The sequence below is a fragment of the Microcaecilia unicolor genome, chromosome 3 (assembly GCF_901765095.1).
Source record: "Microcaecilia unicolor chromosome 3, aMicUni1.1, whole genome shotgun sequence".
In the NCBI taxonomy this organism is placed as follows: domain Eukaryota; kingdom Metazoa; phylum Chordata; class Amphibia; order Gymnophiona; family Siphonopidae; genus Microcaecilia; species Microcaecilia unicolor.
Window position 1 is genome coordinate 4,582,213 of NC_044033.1, and position 11,305 is coordinate 4,593,517.

Below are 11,305 nucleotides of genomic sequence, written 5' to 3' on the forward strand. Positions count from 1 at the left end.
TACAACTCTTACCCACTATCACCAAATTTAGGGCCCTGTTTACTAAGCCATGCTAGAGGCGTATTAGCATTTTTAATGCGCGCTAACCATGTAGATGCCCATAATATTCTTATGGGTGTCTACACGTTTAGTGCGCACTAATTTTTAAAAAACACTAGCGCACCTTAGTAAACTGGGTCCTTAAGTAGTCAAAATGAAAAAAGGCCACTCTCCCTAGAGAGTCAGGCTAATGCACTTTGCTTCTGACCAACGTCTACCTGAGCTTCCAATCCTGAGGTTTCCATAAGCGCGTGGGTCTTATGCGCACCAGTAATCACACACCAGTCTGAGTCTCTGAGAAAAGCAAGCTGATTGACTGACACCTCCAGAACTGAAATACAGTAATCTACCTTTATCCTTTGCACAGGGTTTGAAGGACACTGTGCAAATACTGTAAACATGAAGAATGTGACTTTCACAGAGGGTTCACCATTCTCCATAGTAAAAAGAAAAACTGTTTATGCAGAATATCACAGGCCTAAATGTAAATAAATCATTCTTTTTTCTTAAATTTGAGGCATGTACAACATTATTCACCGTATACAGAATAACTCAAATAGTGCCAGTGACATAAAGATCATCAAGTCTTAAACATACGAAGTCAACATAGGCACAGGATTTTTGCCAAAGGTGTCTGGCAGAGCAGGCACAGGAATATAGGTAACAGATTCTGGAGGTTGGTATGAGCCACAGAATGGGGAAAAGGAGGGACAAAGCAAAGGAGAGTAATAATCACAGGAAGAGACAGCCTCACTGACACTTGGAATAGCAGTGAGAGAAGAAATCAAACAGTGGTGGAGAGAGTGCAAGGGTCAAGTATGAAGATTACTAAACATGTTGATGATGATTGGGCAACACTGTAGGGGAGAGTGATTAATTATGAACGTTATGAGATGATGGCCAGAGAGAGAGAACTTGGAGACTGAGCAGTTAGAGAAGATGACAAGATTGAGGCAGTGGCGATGCTGGTGAGTAGGGGTAGTGAAGCATAGCTGGAGATTGAATAAGGAGAATAAAGCACGAAATTTTGAAGCATAAGAGTATGAGGGGGTCATCAACAACAAAGTCCCCAAGAATGAGAGAAGGCCGCTGCTGGAAACAGGATACTGTGCTACATGGACCATTGGTCTGACCCAATTGAGAGAAAAGAGGAAGTTATTGGGGGGAGGGGTCAATAAATGGGAGCTACCTGGAGAGGCCGTGAACAAGTAGGTGAATACAATAGACTTCAAAAGGAAAAAAAGGGGCAAAAATGAGGTAGGAGGGGGCAATACTTAAAAGGACAGTAGCAGCCTGACACCAATGACAGCCATCCAAGCAAGGTGTATGGGATAAAAATATAACTTCCATGGCAGAAGGTAACAATTAAAGCAAAGTTTTTAGAGAATAGTCAAATCCCAGAGCAAGAAGATGCATAGAACGAGAAATAGAGGTTGTGAATGTAGGCAAGCTTGCTGAAGACAGCAGACATTCCACAGGGTACATGACAAAGGAGGAGAGGAATATGGGCAAGATTAAAGGCTGCGGTTTGTAGGGCATGTTCTTTACAAGAGGTACTTAGGTGACAGAACAGTACTAAATAGCAATATCCTGGACTCGTGTCTAGGGAAGCGTACCTCTTTATCCCAATGACAAGCTAGCTGTGCTGGAAAAGGAACAATGCCACAGAAGGAATATATATATATTATTTATTATGTAAAGAAAAATATATGTATAAAAATAGTTCTGCAGCAAAATGCAAGAACTTGCTATACAAAGAGATAACCAAAATACAGGTAATGACATATGATTATCCTAATGAACTAACTAAATGAGTGATTACACCACCAATTACAGTACTGAAATCCTAATGATTAGCATCATTACCACAGACCATAACCCGTCACAGAATAAAGACAAGGACTAATTATCCCCCTGGCCATAGGAATAAATCCTGATCTCACCCTGCAGTCTGTGGCAGACTTCCGAAGCGGATTTCTCCTCTTGACTCCAGCTGAATTCTCAGCGAGTCTCTCAGTCCAAGAATAAGGTCCAAGAGTTGAATTCTGGATGCAAATGGTACAGTCTTAGATAAGGCCTGATACTGTAACTGAGCAGGCCTTGTCAGTTGGTTACAAGGCACGCAGTTCACTGGCGTTAGGAAAATCAGTCTCTGGCTCTTTCGAGCGTTCTTGTTCACCTGCTAATCCTCCGGTCGTCTCCTCTGGTATCCAAGGGTCAGATGATACCTGTGGACCCATCACATATGATGACAATGTCCAACTAGTTCATGGTCAAGAAGCGAGCCTTTGTTCTACTATCGACGGCAAGCAAACCTCCCTGTCTGCTTAGATACTCCTGGAGCCATGTGCGTTTCTCTCCTCCAAGCTTCCCAGGGAGATAACGGGCTATAGTTGCAACAAAGAATATGTCCTTGAATGAAGTCATGTTGGTATGCCCAGCAGTAATTTTCCTTTCGGAAAAGCTGGTTTCTCATGATTACAGATGTATTCAGGTCATTGGCTGAAGAATCCATATTGTTGTAAAAGAATGGTTCAGGCTTGTATAGGCCAAGACCAGCAAAGGTGAGATCTCTGGTAAATACCCCTACAGGTTTAATCTAAACAGGTTGGGCAACAGTTAATTTGGAGGGCCAAGATTAGAATCGATATTCCCAATAGAGCGAAAGAGTATAGGGGAAGGGGCATGATGACAGTGACAAAGATTAGATGTGCTCAGACAAAATGAAGATAGCTGAATGAACAGAAAAGAACACAAGCTCAAAGTAGAAGACAAAATGCATGGTGAGGTGATGAAAAGTAGAAAATTAGCAATGTGGTCTTAAGGTGCGGAATCAGATTAGCATCAGCAGGAGAAAGTATAGGAGAACCATAGGAAACAGAATGAGAAGGGTAGATACAAACCTGTGGATATACAATGCATACTTAAGAACGAGTCATGTGACAAGCAGCCAAAAGAAGCAAATGCCCAAATGGAGGAGTGGCCTAGTGGTTAGGGTGGAGGACTTTGGTCCTGGGGAACTGAGTTTGATTCCCGGCACAGGCAGCTTCTTGTGACTCTGGGCAAGTCACTTAACCCTCCATTGCCTGCCGCACTGAGCTTGCCATGAGTGGGAAAGAGTGGGGTACAAATGTAATAAAAATAAAAAAAAAATGGACTGGGATGGACTTAAGAGTCACCCCAGCAGATGCCTGGAGGAATACGCAGATAAGAACATAAGAATAGACATACTATGTCAGACCAATGGACCATCTAGCCCAGTACCCTTCTTCCAACAGTGGCCAATCCAGGTCACAAGTACCTGGCAGAAACCCAATTAGTAGCAACATTCCATGCTACCAATCCTGGGCAAGAAGTGGCCTCCCCCATGTCCATCTCAATAAAAGACTATGGACTTTTCCTTCAGGAACTAGTCCAAACCTTTTTTTAAACCAGATACACTAACCGGTGTTACCACATCCTGCAGGAACGAGTTCCAGTGCTTAACTATTCTTTCAGTGAAAAAATATTTCCTCCTATTGCTTAAAAGTATTTCCATGAAATTTCATTCAGTGTCCCCTGGTCTTTGTAATTTTTGAAAGAGGTGGGGGGGGGGGGGGGGGAACCGATGCACTTCTACCTATTCTACATCACTCATATCCCCTCTCAGCCGCCTCTTTTCCAAGCTTTAGAGGCCTAACCTCTTTAGCCTTTACTCATACAAGAGGAGTTCCATCCCCTTTATCATTTTGGTCACTCTTCTTTGAGCCTTTTCTAATTCCGCTATATCTTTTTTTAGATACGGTGACCAGAACTGAACGCAGTACTCAAGGTGAGGTTGCACCATGAAGCAACAAAGACATTATAGTGTTCTTGATCTTATTTACCATCCCTTTCCTAGTAATTCCTAGCATCCTGTTTGCTTATTTGGCTGACACCACACACCGGGCAGAAGATTTCAGCGTATTGTCTACAACACCTAGACCTTTTTCTTGGGTGCTAACCCCCAAAAGTAGACTAGCATCAGGTAACTATGATTTGGGTTATTCTTCCCAATGTGCATCTATTTGCATTTGTGCACATTACATTTAATCTATCGTTTGAATATCCAGTCTTCCAACTTCCTACGGTCTTCCTGCAATTTTCCACACTCCGTATGTTTTAACAACCTTGAATAGTTTTGTATCATCTGCAAATGTAATTACCTCACTTATTCTTCCAACTTCCAGATAATATATAAATACGTTAAATAACACCGGTCCCAGTACAGATCCCTGTGGCACGTCACTGTCCACCATCCTCCATTGAGAAAAATGGCCACTTAACCCTACCCTCTGTTTTCTGTCCAATAACCAATTCCTAATCCACAACAGAACATTGCCTCCTGTCCCATGGCTCTTTAATTTTCTCAGGAGTCTCTCATGAGGATCTTTGTCAAAAGCTTTCTGAAAAGCTAGATATATTACATCAACTGACACATATATCCACAGCTTTCTGAAAATCTAGATATACTACATCAACTGACTCACATATATCCACATGGTTATTCATGCCTTCAAAGAAATGAAGCAAATTGGTGAGGCAAGACTTCCCTTGGTTGAATCCATACTGACTCTAGCCCATTAAACCACGTTTATGTATGTTTTCCATCATTTTATTCTTTATAATAGTTTCCACTATATTACCCGGCACAGATGTCAGGCTTACTGGTCTGTAATTTCCAGGATCCCTTTTTAAAATTGGGGTTACATTGGCCACCCTCCAATCTTCAGGTAATACGGACGATTTCAATGAAAGGTTACAAATTATTAACAGCAGATTAGCAATTTTATGCTTGAGTTCCTTGAGTAACCTTGGGTGTATGCCATCTGGTCCAGGTGATTTACTACTTCTCCTTGTCGATTTTGCTTGGTACATCTTCCAAGTTCAGATAGATTTCTTTCAGTTCCTCTGCACCACCCCTGAAAACCATTTCCGGTACAGATAGATATCTTCCATCTTCTTCCATAAAGACCAAAGCAAAGAATTTAATTTTCTCTGCTATGGCCTTGTCCTCCATGAGTGCCCCTTTTGCTCCTTCGTGATCTAACGGTTCCATTAATTCCCTCATAGGCTTTCTGTTTCTGAAGTACCTGAAAAAATTGTTACTGTGAGTTTTTGCCTCTGCGGCAAGTTTCTCGTCATATTCTCTTTTCGTCTTCTTTATCAATGCTTTGCATCTGACTTCCCAGTGCTTATGCTGCTGCTTACTTTCTTCATTTGGGTCCTTTTTCCATTCTTTGAGGGACATTCTTTTTAATAGCCTGTTTCACTTCACCTTTTAACCAAACTGGCTGTTTTCTCTTCTTTCCACCTTTGTAAATATGTGAAATGCATCTGATCTGGGCTTCCAAGATGGTATTTTTGAACAGCGTCCATGTCCGATTTATCCCCGTTTACTAAACTGCACGTCAATGCTGATACAGCCCAAAGTGAAATGAAAACGGGGGGGGGGGGGGGGGGGGGGATAAGTGTCCTAACCTTTGCAGCCGATCCTTTTAGCTTCCTAACTATTTTCCTAATTTTATTATAGCCATCCTTTCAAAAATCAAATGCAACTACAGCAGATTTCCTTTGTAGCTTCATTTCCAGATAGTAGCTCAAATTTGATCATGTTATTATCACTGTTTCCCAGGGAACCCAATACAGAGGTAACGAAGCCCTGCATGCTAACAAAGACTAGATCTAAAATGGCTTCCCCTCTTGTTGGTTCCAGTTGCTCCAACAAGTAGTCGTTTATTGCACCTAGAAAATTGATCTCCCTGGCACTCCCTGATATAACATTTAGCCAGTCAATATTGGGGTAATTGAAGTCAACCGTTATTATACTGTTGCCCAATTTGCCAGCTTTCCTACTTTCTGTAAACATTTCTTCACCTGTTCGTTCTCTCCTGGCGGACTGTAGTACAAGAATACTCCTTCCCTTCACACATGGAATTTCTATTCATAACAATTTCACGCTGCTATTTGTTTCATGTGGAATGTTTATTTTGCTTGACTCAATTCCCTCAAACATACAGCACAACACCCTCTCCATTGCGATACAATTTGTACCCTTTAACACATTGTCCCATTGATTGTTCTTTTTCCACCAAGTCTATGAGATGCCTATTATATCTACCTCATCATTTAGTGCTATATACTCTATTCTCCCATTTTATTTTTTAGGCTTCTAGCATTTGTATACAGGCACTTCAAATTGGGTTTTTTTCCTTGCATCTACAAGCTGCTTAGAAGTTGATGGGGATAATGTGTATCCTTTACCCTACTCTCTCCTTAAACACATCTGGCTTTCTTTCAGCATTGTTGAAAGCAGGGGCGTATCTGGAATCCGGCGGTAGGGGGGGCCAGAGCCAGAGAGGGGGGGCACATTTTTGCCTCCCTCCCCCCCCCCCCCCCGCCGCCGCCGCCGCCTCTCTCCACCCCCTCCCCGCCGTCAACCCTCCCCCGCTGCTTACTTTTGCTGGCGCCGAGGTCCCGACCCGCAGTCTCCGTTTTTCGTCTTCCTCCGTGGCCATGCTTCCAGGAAGTAACGCTGCAGTGCTGATTCGTTGACCCCAGTTCGACGTCTGACGTCAGACGCCGAACTGGATTCAACGAATCAGCACTGCAGCGTTACTTCCTGGAAGCATGGCCACGGAGGAAGACGAAAAACGGAGATTGCGGGTCGGACCTCGGCGCCAGCAAAAGTAAGCAGCGGGGGAGGGTTGACGGTGGGGAGGGGGGCCAGGGCGAAATCTGCGGGGGCCCAGGCCCCTGTGGCCCCACGCAGATACGCCCCTGGTTGAAAGTTCTTTGTTGGAATTCCCTAAATATCCTGTTTCAAAAGTATCCTCCACACTGAACCATGCTTCCCTGGGTGACTGTCAGCTACCCCCCCCCCCCCCCCCAATTCTATTTTAAAAGCTGCTCTCTCTCCTTTTTAAGTGTTAGCGCCAGCAGCCTGGTTCCATCCCAGTTAAGGAGTCCATCCTTTTGGAAGTGTCCCCCCCTTTCCCAGAATGTTGCCCCGTTCGTAACAAATCTAAATCTCTCAACCCTGCACCATCGTCTCAACCACATATTGAGACTTTTGAGCTCTGATATTTATTGGCAGATCATCTAGACCTATAAAAGTACAGATTAACTGAGCATAAATGTATCAAATCTAAAGTACTTACAGCACCTCTAGTGTCACATTGGCTTGAATTAAAACATGATTTATCTGACTTGCGCTGGTAGTAGATAAAACTGAGTTGGGGTGGGAGGGTGGCAATCACTGCGTCTGTGAGTTGCTGCCAGGCAACACCGATAGCAAAAGTGCAAGCACTGTCGCGGGGGTGGGAGAGGGTGAAGATCGCTGCAAAAGGGCAGTATCCATTTAGCCGCTCAAGGGCCTGCAGCGGTGATATAATACTTAGAAAGCAGCACGGGACCTCCCAGTTGCGTTATGCTGACGGCTCTGTGGTGTCTGACACAGACTTCCTGTCTCTGTGAGGGCGGGACTCCAGCCCTCCTGCCCTCACAGAAACAGGAAATCTGTGTCTTAGGGGTGAGACGCCGCAGAGCCATCGGCATGACACGGCTGAGACGTCCTGCGCCGCCTTATAAAGACTGAATCGTTGCTGGGTTCAGTGGTAACCGCGGGTAAGGAGCTGTTAGCGGCTGCAGGGGAAGGAAGACTTGAGAGTGCCAGAGAACAAGAAGGGGAAAATGGGGCATAAGTAAGGACACTGAGGAGGACAGAATAGAAGATATGCTGGATTAGGGGTGAGGAAAAAGGACAGAAAATAGAGGAGATGCTGGATTGGGATTCAGGGATATAGGGAAGGAATGCTGCTCCTGAGAGAAGGAATGGGGGGGGGGGGATGGACACAGGGAGGAACAGTACACAGAAAGGGCATGTGGTATGAAGGAAGAATGGTGGAAGATTTTTTAATACCCAGAATGAATGCTCACAAGGGTTGCTGGATAAGGGGAGGGATGGGGGCTGGAAATTGTAGAGACATGGAGAGACAGGATGCAGGGTATCCTGGTGATGAGGGAAGCAACGAGGGAGGGGGAAGAATGAATGCAGGGAAGGACTGGACACAGAGAGGGGATGATGGACATGAGTGAAAGAATGGGAGAAGATTGTGCACACAAGGAAGGACAAGATGCAGGACATGTTGGAGATGAAGTAAGGAACACGGGAGGAAGGGAAAGCTAAGAGCAGGAGGTGCTGGACACATGGGAGGATAAGAGCAAGGACACAGAGGGAAGATAAAGACAAGGACATAGAAGGGAGATGGATGGTGGGCATGGAGAGAGAATAAAGTCCAAATGGACAGAGGATACTGGAAAAAAAAAAGAAGAAAGAGGAATGCAGAAACCAGAGACTGGGACGTGATTAGAAAAATAACAGGACTACTACTACTAATATTTAGCATTTCTATAGCGCTACAAGGCGTACGCAGCGCTGCACAAACATAGAAGAAAGACAGTCCTTGCTCAAAGAGCTTACAATCTAATAGACAAAAATAAAGCAATCAAATCAATTAATGAGTAGAGGACAGAAGAGAGGAGGGTAGGTGGAGGCGAGTGGTTACAAGTGGTTACGAGTCAAAAGCAATGTTAAAGAGGTGGGCTTTCAGTCTAGATTTAAAGGTGGCCAAGGATGGGGCAAGACGTAGGGGCTCAGGAAGTTTATTCCAGGCGTAGGGTGCAGCGAGACAGAAGGCGCGAAGTCTGGAGTTGGCAGTAGTGGAGAAGGGAACAGATTACTACTATTATTTAGCATTTCTATAGCGCTACAAGGCATACGCAGCGCTGCACAAACATAGAAGAAAGACAGTCCCTGCTCAAAGAGCTTACAATCTAATAGACAAAAAAATAAAGTAAGCAAATCAAATCAATTAATGTGAACGGGAAGGAAGAGAGGAGGGTAGGTGGAGGCGAGTGGTTACAAGTGGTTACGAGTCAAAAGCAATGTTAAAGAGGTGGGCTTTCAGTCTAGATTTAAAGGTGGCCAAGGATGGGGCAAGACGTAGGGGCTCAGGAAGTTTATTCCAGGCGTAGGGTGCAGCGAGACAGAAGGCGCGAAGTCTGGAGTTGGCAGTAGTGGAGAAGGGAACAGATTACTACTATTATTTAGCATTTCTATAGCGCTACAAGGCATACGCAGCGCTGCACAAACATAGAAGAAAGACAGTCCCTGCTCAAAGAGCTTACAATCTAATAGACAAAAAAATAAAGTAAGCAAATCAAATCAATTAATGTGAACGGGAAGGAAGAGAGGAGGGTAGGTGGAGGCGAGTGGTTACAAGTGGTTACGAGTCAAAAGCAATGTTAAAGAGGTGGGCTTTCAGTCTAGATTTAAAGGTGGCCAAGGATGGGGCAAGACGTAGGGGCTCAGGAAGTTTATTCCAGGCGTAGGGTGCAGCGAGACAGAAGGCGCGAAGTCTGGAGTTGGCAGTAGTGGAGAAGGGAACAGATTACTACTATTATTTAGCATTTCTATAGCGCTACAAGGCATACGCAGCGCTGCACAAACATAGAAGAAAGACAGTCCCTGCTCAAAGAGCTTACAATCTAATAGACAAAAAATAAAGTAAGCAAATCAAATCAATTAATGTGAACGGGAAGGAAGAGAGGAGGGTAGGTGGAGGCGAGTGGTTACAAGTGGTTACGAGTCAAAAGCAATGTTAAAGAGGTGGGCTTTCAGTCTAGATTTAAAGGTGGCCAAGGATGGGGCAAGACGTAGGGGCTCAGGAAGTTTATTCCAGGCGTAGGGTGCAGCGAGACAGAAGGCGCGAAGTCTGGAGTTGGCAGTAGTGGAGAAGGGAACAGATTACTACTATTATTTAGCATTTCTATAGCGCTACAAGGCATACGCAGCGCTGCACAAACATAGAAGAAAGACAGTCCCTGCTCAAAGAGCTTACAATCTAATAGACAAAAAATAAATAAAGTAAGCAAATCAAATCAATTAATGTGAACGGGAAGGAAGAGAGGAGGGTAGGTGGAGGCGAGTGGTTACAAGTGGTTACGAGTCAAAAGCAATGTTAAAGAGGTGGGCTTTCAGTCTAGATTTAAAGGTGGCCAAGGAAGGGGCAAGACGTAGGGGCTCAGGAAGTTTATTCCAGGCATAGGGTGCAGCGAGACAGAAGGAGCGAACAAAGACAACAAAGGTAGAAAAAATGTTTCTTTCTATTTAGTGACTGGAATGTACAAGTCAGAGATTTGAGAGGGGACCCCCCTCCCCCTCCCCCTCCCCCCCAGTGCTGCTGAATCCTGTACTAGTGCCCTGACATGAGTTATCAGGTTTTCCTAGATCTCAGTGCTGGAGCTGCAAAGTGCCAATAGCAACACCCACTTTTCTAGGTGATGTTGGTGGGGGGAGGGGAAACGCTGCCCACCCAAAGCTCCTTCTGGCTACGTCTCACCTGGGTCTGGCTTTCTGGAACTTTTCCCGGGGGTGACTGGGAGGACAACGTCCCTGTCCTTCTACTCCAGATGTCCGAGTCCAGCCCCGGGGCCACCGGCTGTCCAACGACTCTTCTTCCACTCTCGCTCGCTCTCTTCTGACCCCGCCTCCTCGTTACGTCAACAGCCCTGGAGCGCGCATGCGCGGCAGCACACGTCATCCCTCCCACTTGCAGCAACCACGAGGGCGCCGGGGGGCGGATCCTTCTTCAGTCGGTGGGCGGAGCTTCAGCTCTTGACAACAACAAGAGGCAAAGATTGCATAGGCAGTGCCTTCAAAAGAGTTGGCAATTACTTTTTGAACAGCTTTTTCATTTATTTGACAACTTCCTATATGGAATCTACGCGGGATGCAAAGAACAACTCATAAAAAAAACTCCAGACCGCCCAAAATACAGCAGCCAGGCTGATTATTCAGCAAAACACGCTTCGAAAGTGCCAAACCCCTTCGAGAAAAGTTACATTGGCTCCCAATCAAAGAACGGATCGTCTTCAAAATATGCACCTTAGTCCACAAAATCACATACATGACAGACCTCATAGATTTAAATGCTTTACTTTTTGTCTATTAGATTGTAAGCTCTTTGAGCAGGGACTGTCTTTCTTCTGTGTTTGTACAGCGCTGCGTACACTTTGTAGCGCTCTAGAAATGTTAAATAGTAGTAGTAGTAGTAGTAGACTTACCAATAAGAAACAAAGTCAGGTCGTCAAGGTCCTACCTAAACCTACACTACCCAAATTGCAAAGGACTGAAATACAAAACAACTTACACATCCAGCTTCTCCTACATAAGCGCGCAACTATG

The 11,305-nt window shown here is 44.8% G+C and overlaps 1 protein-coding gene across 1 annotated transcript in view; it reads right to left on the minus strand.

Moving 5' to 3' along the window:
• The window catches only part of TMEM63A (transmembrane protein 63A), a 184,228-nt gene extending 173,653 nt beyond the window's left edge, over window positions 1-10,575 (minus strand). The window contains exon 1 of the mRNA XM_030195716.1: window positions 10,461-10,575. The gene's annotated coding sequence lies outside the window, so the exon portion shown is untranslated. The remainder of the gene's footprint in view (window positions 1-10,460) is intronic.
• Window positions 10,576-11,305: the final 730 nt, after the last annotated feature.